The sequence below is a fragment of the Lolium perenne genome, chromosome 4, assembly GCF_019359855.2.
Source record: "Lolium perenne isolate Kyuss_39 chromosome 4, Kyuss_2.0, whole genome shotgun sequence".
NCBI lineage: Eukaryota > Viridiplantae > Streptophyta > Magnoliopsida > Poales > Poaceae > Lolium > Lolium perenne.
This window is the reverse complement of record NC_067247.2, coordinates 346,633,559-346,645,005: the sequence shown is the minus strand read 5'-3', so window position 1 is coordinate 346,645,005 and position 11,447 is coordinate 346,633,559. Positions and strand designations below refer to the sequence as shown.

The 11,447-nt window shown below is 44.8% G+C and overlaps 1 long non-coding RNA gene across 1 annotated transcript; it reads left to right on the top strand.

Moving 5' to 3' along the window:
- Positions 1-9,958: 9,958 nt before the first annotated feature.
- LOC127297045 (uncharacterized) lies at positions 9,959-10,914 on the top strand. The gene is made up of 2 exons (XR_007848852.1): positions 9,959-10,698; positions 10,782-10,914. It is a non-coding gene; the product is annotated as an uncharacterized lncRNA (long non-coding RNA).
- Positions 10,915-11,447: the final 533 nt, after the last annotated feature.

The following is an 11,447-nucleotide window of genomic DNA, read 5'->3' as shown; positions in this document are numbered from 1 at the left end:
TTTTGTATTTTCTTTTTATTTGGCGAGGTATTTGATACCAAGGCGGAATATTTCTTGCACATTGGATTTATCTATGTTGTGTATGTGCTGTAACTTCGAGGCGTAAGCCCCCGAGTATGTCGACGAAAAGATGTGTATCTCATCACTATATTTTATTATATTGCAGCACCGCGAGCCCGCCTCATTAAAAACCTTTCCAGCCCCACTCGGTGCCCTGAAAAGGAAAAGAGTGCGTCTGAAAACTCGCGGGCATTTCACTACATTGTATTTTTACAAAGGAGGACTATATTTCGACTCTAGGCGTAGAAACGCCTGAGCTGCGCCACGTTCCAGGGGTTTTTCTCGGGAACCCCTGTCTTCTTGTCCTTGATTCTGTACGCTCCTCCTTCGATTACTTCTGTGACGACGTAAGGGCCCAGCCATGGTGACTCGAGCTTTTCAGTACTTTGCTGATTGAGCCGTAAGACCAAATCTCCCACCTGGAAAGATCTTGGCCGCAACCGTCGACTGTGGTAGTTTTTCAGGTCCTGCTGGTACTTGGTGACTCGTGAGAGCACTTCATCCCGAGCTTCATCGAGTGCATCTACGTCGTCCTCTAAAGCTCTTCTTGAAGTTTCTTCGTCATACTCTGTGACTCTTGGGGAGTCATGCTCTATTTCGATCGGTAACACTGCTTCAGCTCCATGGACTAAAAAGAACGGAGTTTCCTGCGTCGCCGTATTTGGTGTTGTTCAAATGCTCCACAAAACACTTGGCAACTCTTCTGGCCAGGTATGCCGAGCTTTTTCAAGTGGTCCTAGCAAGCGCTTTTTAATGCCGTTGCAGATGATGCCATTAGCTTTCTCGACTTGACCATTGGTTTGCGGGTGCCCAACTGACGTGAAGTGTTGTTTGATGCCTACTTCTGCGCAGTATGCCTTGAACTCCTTGGACGTGAAGTTACTGCCGTTGTCTGTGACGATGCTGTGAGGTACTCCAAACCGAAAAACGATGCTCTTCGCGAATTTTATGGCTGATGCTGCGTCTGACGAATTTATCGGCTTCGCTTCTATCCACTTGGTAAATTTGTCGACAGCAACCAACATGTACTCGTATCCTCCTGGCGAAGCTTTGTGTAATTTTCCCACCATATCGAGACCCCATTGAGCAAAGGGCCAGGATAAGGGTATTGGCATTAATTCTGCTGCGGGAGAGTGGGGTTTTGCGGCAAATCTCTGACATGCGTCACAAGTTCGCACTATCTCCTTTGCGTCCTCAATTGCTGTCAACCAGTAAAATCCAGCTCGAAAAACCTTGGCTGCAATAGCTCGACTGCTTGCGTGGTGGCCACATATTCCTTCGTGTACATCCTTTAAAATTATTCTTCCTTCTTCGGGTGTAACAAACCTTTGCAGCACTCCCGAAATACTACGCTTGTATAACTCCCCTTTGACCACTGTGAAGGCTTTGGATCGTCGAATAACTCGTCTTGCTTCAATTGGGTCGTCAGGTATTTCTTTCCGTAGGATATACGATATGTATGCTTGCATCCATGGAATTTCTACCATCATCACCAGCTCCTGATCCTCTTCTTCATCTCGAACTTTTTTTTGAGGCGCCGAAGTTTTCTTCGTCTTTTTCTGCGCCTTTGTCTTTGTAGATCTTTCAGCTATTTCTTCCCAAAACACCCCTGGCGGGATTGGGAGGCACTGTGACCCGATATTTGCGAGAACGTCGGCTTCATCATTGCTCAGCCTACTAATGTGATTTACTTCGCATCCATCGAACAGCTTCTCAAGCTCGTTGTACACCTCCTTGTATGCCACCATGCTGTCATTGACTGCGTCACATTGGTTCATAACTTGCTGTGCTACCAATTGTGAGTCGCCAAAGATTTTTAGTCGAGTCGCGCCGCAGGCCTTCGCCATCTTCATCCCATGTATAAGGGCTTCATATTCTGCCTCATTATTAGATGCGTTTGGGAACGTCATTCGCAGGACGTATTTCAGTTTGTCGCCTTCATGTGATATGAGTATCACCCCTGCTCCAGCTCCTTCTAACCTTTTGGACCCGTCGAAGTTCATAGTCCAGGTTCTCGATAAATCCGGAGGTCCTGTGTTTTGCAACTCCATCCACTCTGCGATGAAGTCTGGTAAAATTTGCGACTTTATTGCCTTTCTCTTTTCATACGTGATGTCCCGAGGAGAAAGTTCTATTCCCCAAAGGGAGACACGGCCTGTAGCTTCTGGATTGTTGAGTATGTTGGATAAAGGCGCCTCATTAACCACTATTATCGGATGCGCCGAAAAATAGTGCCGCAATTTTCTTGCGGTTGTGAATACTCCATATGCTAGCTTTTGGTACTGCGGGTACCTCTGTTTTGAGGGTGATAATACTTCACTGATGAAATATACTGGCCTCTGCACGCCATGTATAGCAGGAGAGGTTCCTTTTCTTTTGGCGCCACCAAGATCGGTGGTGTCGAGATTGCTCGTTTAAGATCCTCGAAAGCTCTATCTGCTTCTTCGTTCCACTGGAACTTGTCTCCTTGTTTAATGAGGGCGTAGAATGGTAACACCTTTTCTCCCAGCCTGGCGACGAATCTGCTTAAAGCTGCGACTCGCCCCGTTAGCTGTTGTACTTCTTTCAACTTTGTTGGCTTCCTCATTGTTACGATAGCTTGGATTTTTTCGGGATTAGCTTCGATCCCTCTTGCTGATACTAGGAACCCGAGAAGTTCTCCTGCAGGGACGCCGAAAGAACACTTCGTCGGATTAAGTTTGAGGCAAAATTTGTCGAGGTTGTCGAAGCTTTCCTTCATGTCCTCGATTAACGTTGCCCCCTTTTTTGATGTGATGACGATGTCGTCGATGTATACTTGTACATTTTTCCCAATCTGTGTTGCTAAGCACTTCTGCATCATCCTCTGGTATGTTGCTCCCGCGTTTTTCAAACCTTGGCATCATCCTATAGCAAAACACGCAGTAAGGTGTGATGAATGCTGTTTTTACTTCATCTTCTTCTTTTAATCTAATCTGGTTATAACCAGAATATGCGTCCAGGAAGGAAAGACGTTCACATCCTGCCGTGGAGTCGATAATTTGGTCGATCCTCGGGAGGGGAAAGTGATCATTTGGACAATGTTTATTGAGACACGTAAAATCGACGCACATGCGAAGGACTTTAGTGTTTTTCTTTGGCACCAACACTGGATTTGCTACCCATGTGGCCTCTGTATGCAGCTCTTTGATAAAACCAGCTTCTCTCAGTCGATCAATTTCTGACAGCATAGCCTTGCGGTTTGGTTCCTAAAAACGTCGCAAAGGTTGTTTGATTGGTCTCGCTAGTGGATCCAAGTTTAGGTGGTGCTCGGCAAGTTCCCTGGGTACTCCTGGCATGTCAGCTGGACACCATGCGAAGATTTTCCAGTTCTCACGGAGGAACTCGACGAGCGCGCTTTCCTATGCGAGGTCCATGTCGTTTGCGATGGATGTCGTCTTTTTTGGATCCGTCGGGTGAATCTGCACCTCCTTAGAATTTTTCTCAGTGTTTAAAGTTGATTCTTTATTTGGCCTTCCAACGTCTGGCAGCACGTCGTAGTCAGTCATGAGCCTTGACGCCAAATACTCAGCTTGCATCCCGAAAGTTTCTGATATTCGATGAAAATCCTTATCACATTTATCGGCTAGGGCGAAACTTCCTTTGACTGTGATTGGTCCCTTAGGTCCAGGCATCCTCCACAACAGGTACGTATAATGTGGTACCGCCATAAATCTAGCATATGCTGGTCGTCCCAACAGAGCGTGGTACTGTGACGGGAAATCTACGACTTCAAACTCCAACTTCTCGATTCTGTAATTTTCTCGGGTCCCAAACTGAACGTCGAGATTAATCTTCCCCAGCGGATAGCTTGGCTTCTCTGGTGTGATACAGTGGAATCTCGTGTCTGTTGGCTTCAAGTTTGCTAGGGATATGTTCATCTTCCTTAATGTATCTGCGTACATAAGGTTTAAGCTGCTGCCGCCATCTATAAACAAGCGAGATACGTCAAATCCTGCGATGACCGCTGGTAGTATGAGTGCTGACTGCCCTGGTCGAGGAACTTGCTGTGGATGATCTGCTATAGTGAAGCCAATGTCTTGCCCTGACCAATTAAGGTACTCGACTGTTGGTGGAGGCATTTTCTCTGCCATGAACACCTGCCGCGAGATTACTTTCTGAGCTCTATTGGATGGCCTTCCCTTCTGAATCATCGAGACCGCTCCGTTAGAGTTAGGATCAACGTAAGGCAGTGGTGCAGGTGCCGCCGCTATTCTGAGCTGATGTCGATTGTCGTCCGTAATCGCGGGAGGAGTGATGGCGTGTATTTCACACGTTCGTTGGGCAACCCCAAGAGGAAGGTATGATGCGCACAGCAGCAAGTTTTCCCTCAGAAAGAAACCAAGGTTTATCGAACCAGGAGGAGCCAAGAAGCACGTTGAAGGTTGATGGCGGCGGGATGTAGTGCGGCGCAACACCAGGGATTCCGGCGCCAACGTGGAACCTGCACAACACAACCAAAGTACTTTGCCCCAACGAAACAGTGAGGTTGTCAATCTCACCGGCTTGCTGTAACAAAGGATTAACCGTATTGTGTGGAAGATGATTGTTTGCAGAGAAAACAGTAAAAACAAGTATTGCAGCAGATTTGTATTTCAGTATTAAAAGAATGGACCGGGGTCCACAGTTCACTAGAGGTGTCTCTCCCATAAGATAAAAGCATGTTGGGTGAACAAATTACAGTCGGGCAATTGACAAATAGAGAGGGCATAACAATGCACATACATGACATGATAAGTATAGTGAGATTTAATTGGGCATTACGACAAAGTACATAGACCGCCATCCAACTGCATCTATGCCTAAAAAGTCCACCTTCAGGTTATCATCCGAACCCCCTCCAGTATTAAGTTGCTAACTGATGCGTGTAGTTGACACGTCCGTTGGGAACCCCAAGAGGAAGGTGTGATGCGCACAGCGGCAAGTTTCCCTCAGTAAGAAACCAAGGTTTAATCGAACCAGTAGGAGTCAAGAAGCACGTTGAAGGTTGATGGCGGCGGGATGTAGTGCGGCGCAACACCAGAGATTCCGGCGCCAACGTGGAATCTGCACAACACAACCAAAGTACTTTGCCCCAACGAAACAGTGAGGTTGTCAATCTCACCGGCTTGCTGTAACAAAGGATTAACCGTATTGTGTGGAAGATGATTGTTTGCAGAGAAAATAGTAAAACAAGTATTGTAGCAGATTTGTATTTCAGTATTAAAAGAATGGACCGGGGTCCACAGTTCACTAGAGGTGTCTCTCCCATAAGATAAAAGCATGTTGGGTGAACAAATTACAGTCGGGCAATTGACAAATAGAGAGGGCATAACAATGCACATACATGACATGATAAGTATAGTGAGATTTAATTGGGCATTACGACAAAGTACATAGACCGCCATCCAACTGCATCTATGCCTAAAAAGTCCACCTTCGTGTTATCATCCGAACCCCTTCCAAGTATTAAGTTGCAAAGCAAACAGACAATTGCATTAAGTATGGTGCGTAATGTAATCAACAACTACATCCTCGGACATAGCGCCAATGTTTTATCCCTAGTGGCAACAAGACAACACAACCTTAGAACTTTCTCACACATCGTCCCGTGTGTCAATGCAGGCATGAACCCACTATCGAGCATAAATACTCCCTCTTGGAGTTAAGAGTAAAAACTTGGCCAGAGCCTCTACTAGTAACGGAGAGCATGCAAGATCATAAACAACACATATGTAATAACTTGATAATTAACATGACATGGTATTCTCTATCCATCGGATCCCGACAAACACAACATATAGAATTACAGATAGATGATCTTGATCATGTTAGGCAGCTCACAAGATCCAACAATGAAGCACAATGAGGAGAAGACAACCATCTAGCTACCGCTATGGACCCATAGTCCGGGGGTGAACTACTCACTCATCACTCGGAGGCGACCATGGCGGTGTAGAGTCCTCCGGAGATGAATCCCCTCTCCGGCAGGGTGCGGAGGAGATCTCCAGGATCCCCGAGATGGGATCGGCGGCGGCGGCGTCTCGAAGGTTTTCCGTATCGTGGTTTTTCGCCTCGGGGGGTTTCGCGACGGAGGCTTTAAGTAGGCGGAAGGGCGAGTCGGGGCCCGACGAGGGGGCCACACCATAGGCGGCGCGGGCCCCCCTTGGCCGCGCCGCCTTGTGGTGTCGCCACCTCGTGGCCCCACTTCGTATGTTCTTCGGTCTTCCGGAAGCTCCGTGGAAAAATAGGCCCCCGGGTCTTCGTTTCGTCCAATTCCGAGAATATTTCGTTACTAGGATTTCGAAACCAAAACAAAGAAAACAGAACCGGCACTTCGGCATCTTGTTAATAGGTTAGTTCCGAGAAAATGCACGAATATGACATAAAGTGTGCATAAAACATGTAGGTATCATCAATAATATGGCATAGAACATAAGAAATTATCGATACGTCGGAGACGTATCAAGCATCCCCAAGCTTAGTTCGCTCGTCCGGCGAGGTAAAACGATAACAAAGATAATTTACGAAGTGATATGCCATCATAACCTTGATCATACTATTTGTAAACATATGTAGTGGATGCAGCGATCAAAACAATGGTAATGACATGAGTAAACAGGTGAATCATAAAGCAAAGACTTTTCATGAATAGTACTTCAAGACAAGTATTAATAAGCCTTGCATAAGAGTTAACTCATAAAGCAATAAATCAAAGTAAAGGTATTGAAGCAACACAAAGGAAGATTAAGTTTCAGCGGTTGCTTTCAACTTGTAACATGTATATCTCATGGATAATTGTCAACATAGAGTAATATAACAAGTACAATATGCAAGTATGTAGGAATCAATGCACAGTTCACACAAGTGTTTGCTTCTTGAGGTGGAGAGAAATAGGTGAACTGACTCAACATAAAAGTAAAGAGAATGGTCCTTCAAAGAGGAAAGCATCGATTGCTATATTTGTGCTAGAGCTTTTATTTTGAAAACATGAAACAATTTTGTCAACGGTAGTAATAAAGCATATGAGTTATGTACATTATATCTTACAAGTTGCAAGTCTCATGCATAGTATACTAATAGTGCCCGCACCTTGTCCTAATTAACTTGGACTACCGGATCTTTGCAATGCATATGTTTTGACCAAGTGTCACAATGGGGTACCTCCATGTCGCCTGTACAAAGGTCTAAGGAGAAAGCTCGCATTTTGGATTTCTCGCTTTTGATTATTCTCAACTTAGACATCCATACCGGGACAACATGGACAACAGATAATGGACTCCTCTTTAATGCATAAGCATGTGGCAACAATTATTATTCTCATATGAGATTGAGGATATATGTCCAAACTGAAACTTCCACCATGAATCATGGCTTTAGTTAGCGGCCCAAAGTTCTTCTCTAACAATATGCATGCTCCAACCATGAAGGTGGTAGATCTCTCTTGCTTCAGACAAGACGGACATGCATAGCAACTCACATGATATTCAACAAAGAATAGTTGATGGCGTCCCCAGAAACATGGTTATCGCACAACGAGCAACTTAATTATACACTATATAAAGGTTGATCAGATTAGTGCATCTGTATTGATTTGGACACTGTAGAATGCCTAATTTCCTTTGATTTGCTTCCATCGTCAGTTGCCGCGTGTCCCCCAGTAAAATCTCTTGCCTAAGTTGGTCGTGTGTTTCCTTTTTATTCGAGCAGGAAGGCAACCGGCTACCGGCTGAGCCATTCCTTTCTTCATATCCACCCGGGACTCTTCCAGTTTCCTTCTATCCCGGTCAAAGCGGTGCGGTCCCACCATTAAACAGTCCAGAAAACTCCACGATTCTTATTATGATATACCAAAATAAAACACAGAAAATGTTCGTCCCAGTTATCACCGCCGCCGCCTGTATCCTCCCAGCGGAGGCCGGTGTCCTCTTCTCCCTCCCTGGCCGATGAGACGTGTGCTGAGGCAGCCCATCAGGTCACCCTTCTCTCCCTCCGGACGAGGCTCGCCTTCCTCTTCCTCCAGGCCGCCGAGACGCGTAGAGAGGCAGCCATCGAGGCACCCTTCACTCTTTCTCGAGGTGTCCGACGGCGTGGAGGAGAGGAGTACGATGCGCCTACCTCTTTCCTAGGGGGGAGGATGTAATTGGCGCCCTCCTCTACCTCCCGAGGCAGTGGGGAAATGGGAGGAGCTGACGGGAGGGGTTATGTGCCCAATCTCCTTCTCAAGACGGCTATTGGCGCGGAGGAGGACATGGGTATCCTCCTCTCCCTCCCGAGAAAGATCGGCTATGGGAGGATCCGACGCTGACGATGCCCTTCTTCTAAATGTATCCGCCGCCAGGTGCATCACCGTGACCCCTCTATCTCTCTGTGCAGGATGTGGCGATGTCTACGACATTTTGCATCTGCAGAAGATGGTATGACTAATCTTTGTTTTATTTCCAGAATATAACATATTGCACATTTTCTTATTTTTGTGCAGGCAGGATCGACTGAATTCTTAAGATGTTTGCTTCCAGTGGCTGAAGATACAATGAAATATTTCGCAAAGAATGGGGGTGCAAGAATGAATAATAGCAATTGTGTTTTTCTGCAAGCATGATCAAATGCTAGCTGTATTTATTTCCTATTCAAATTATGTGTCACCATTGAGCCTATCTAAAGTACCTGCTGAAGCACCATTTTTGTATGCATAGTACTGTGAGTACTTTTGTATCAATGAGCATCAGTGTGAAACCAAATTGGCAATTCTCAGTTGAAGGCATATAGTTTCTACTTTCTACTATTTCTGATTAGGTTTGTATTTTCTGTATTTCTGCAGCCGTTGCTGCAAATATGTAGAGGGATAAGGTGTACATCAATCTGTCAACCAGCAATTTAATTTACCAGTTAGACCTTTCTTTGATTGACACTAGACAGCTGCGAGGTTTTCAGACATATATATTTGTTTCCAAGTACCACAGTGGCTAGGATCGGAGAGAACATCATCGCCGATGAGCAGGAGAGGGCCGCGAGGCTCCTGGAGGCCAGGACGAGAAGGAGGCGTCCGCAGCGGTTACCAGTGCGTAGCAAGAGCCGCGTCACCTCCTCAATAAAGTCCAATGATGTGATAGCTCATCCATTCATCCATCTGATCAATGGTGAGCTCATTGTCCATGGATCATGGGTCCACCGTAGGCTGGATTATGATCTGAGTGTCTATTCCAAAACTTTTGCCATTTGATTCTTTTGCCAGAGCTGAGAACCATGGCTGGCCAGATCATGCTGGGGATTGAACCGTCAAGTGGAGGAGGACAATCAGGTGCTCTCAAGGCAGCACTTATGAACCCATTCATTCTACAAAATATACCTATTTCTCAGATTTTCAGGTTAGTCATGATTTTGTTTTCCTTATGTAAGATTACTGAGGCCACTTCCTTTTTTATGTGCCTTGAAAAACTATGATGGTCTTCAGATATTCTAAACTGCACACAAGTATTTTGTTCTTAGCGGATTTCCATATTTGTGTGAAATTCGGATAAATCAAAAGATTATTTTTCTTTAAATAGCATGATCATCATGTGCCAGATGCAGATTCCTATTTCAGCTGCTGGACCTGCACGGCATGGATGCAACTGTAGCTATTACAAATGGGAAAAGAGGTTCCTATTTTTCCAAAAATGACTTCAGCTGCTGGACCTGCACGGCATGGATGCAACTGTAGCTATTACAAATGGGAAAAGAGGTTCCTATTTTTCCAAAAATGTAAAAATCTAACCTTTGTTTTTCCAATTTCACATTGTTCCTCCTTCTTTCATATATACATACAGCTTTGGAAGATGAAGTGGGTCCCGGTGGGAAGAAGAGACGTCATGGCATTAATCCTATAATGATCTATGAATTGACAGTGTAATTCTATGCTCTCGTGCAGCGCAGGTGTGCATTTTTTGGACCTATCAATCAATTAAATGAGCACCTGAAGTGTGTTCGTCAGACATGGCATGTTTTAGCTCATTGGGAAACTGATACGACATATATTTTGGACTGGATATATGGGGTCTAGCTTTGCAATTTTCGTTACATCAGATTCAGTAAGGGTACATACACATTTCAAGGCTTCACTTTTTGTTCAAGGCATCAAGTTTCCTATCCCTTTTGCATTGGTGTTTTTGGTGCCTAAGAAATTTAGATGGTTGACCTTGAAGCACAGTACTCTTTTGCCGAAACGGTTTGCTGGTTCATGCGTAATTTATCCTCCCATGCTCTTGCATTTTTTGATACATGTATAACTGCCTAACATTTTCTTTGATTGTTCTTTTTCTCCAGGTTCCACTCTCTGGTCGAAGAATTTTATTTTCTGTTCCTTCTTATGTTCGAGTTTTTTGGTGCCTAGAATGTTTAGTTGACTGACCCTGAAGTGGATGGTCTTCATCCTAGATCAGTGACGGATTGACCTTGGCACATCACAATGAAGTGTTTCCTACCCATACACCATCCCCATAGCGTGGTTCCACACAGTTATCTGGAACTAAATGTGAGTGAAACGAGAGACAGCGTTCGCACCCTGCCTGATAAGATGAAAACCAAATGCCGACGGCTTGATGTGGCTATAAATGCTGATACAGTCCTATATGATGTGTTTTCTACCTAGATGCTTATGTGGTGAGTTCTGTAAACTACCCACCACCATATTTATTATTCATATATGCGCAAAATATGAGCTGATTATTTGAGTTCCATGGCAGGAACAAGGGTATAATCAGGGAATTAACTTCAAATGACTGTAAATAGCATCTGCAAATTTCAGTGCTTAAGTTACCTTCAGAAGTTGGTGCAATTGTGAAATTATTTTATTTAGTATAAATCGTTTTGTTGCTACCTTATGTATGCTTTCTATTACCGGCTGATACTATGTTATGCCGCAGCCAATAGTTTCTTTTCTGCACTCTGTGTTTCTATAGACGTAACAAGCATACTGAAGACTATCCCTTATATCAGCTGGCTTTGTGTCACTTCCGATTGCTGTAACCAGTTCACTTAGTGAGAAGCCATGGTTTCTGTGTATTCAATTTTTCTGCCTTGCATTTCCGATTGTAGCTTATTCATATAAGCACAAAGAGCAAAACTCAGCATATTAAGCAAGTGGAATATAAAATTGAGCCTTGAGAGCTGATTCATGCAATCAGTTGGCGTATGGAAATGAAATTTGATTTAATAACTCAAGAAAGAGGAACATACCAACTGGTAGCAGATCAGCTCGATTCCCCACTGATAGCACTATGTCCGCCGCGACCAATCGATTCCCCACCGGTAGCACTGTCTACCGTGACTACCTGCCGCCGAACACCTTCTCTTCATCCGGAGACTCACGGACACCTTCTCTGCCTCTCTGTCCACTGGGGCTTCTTGCC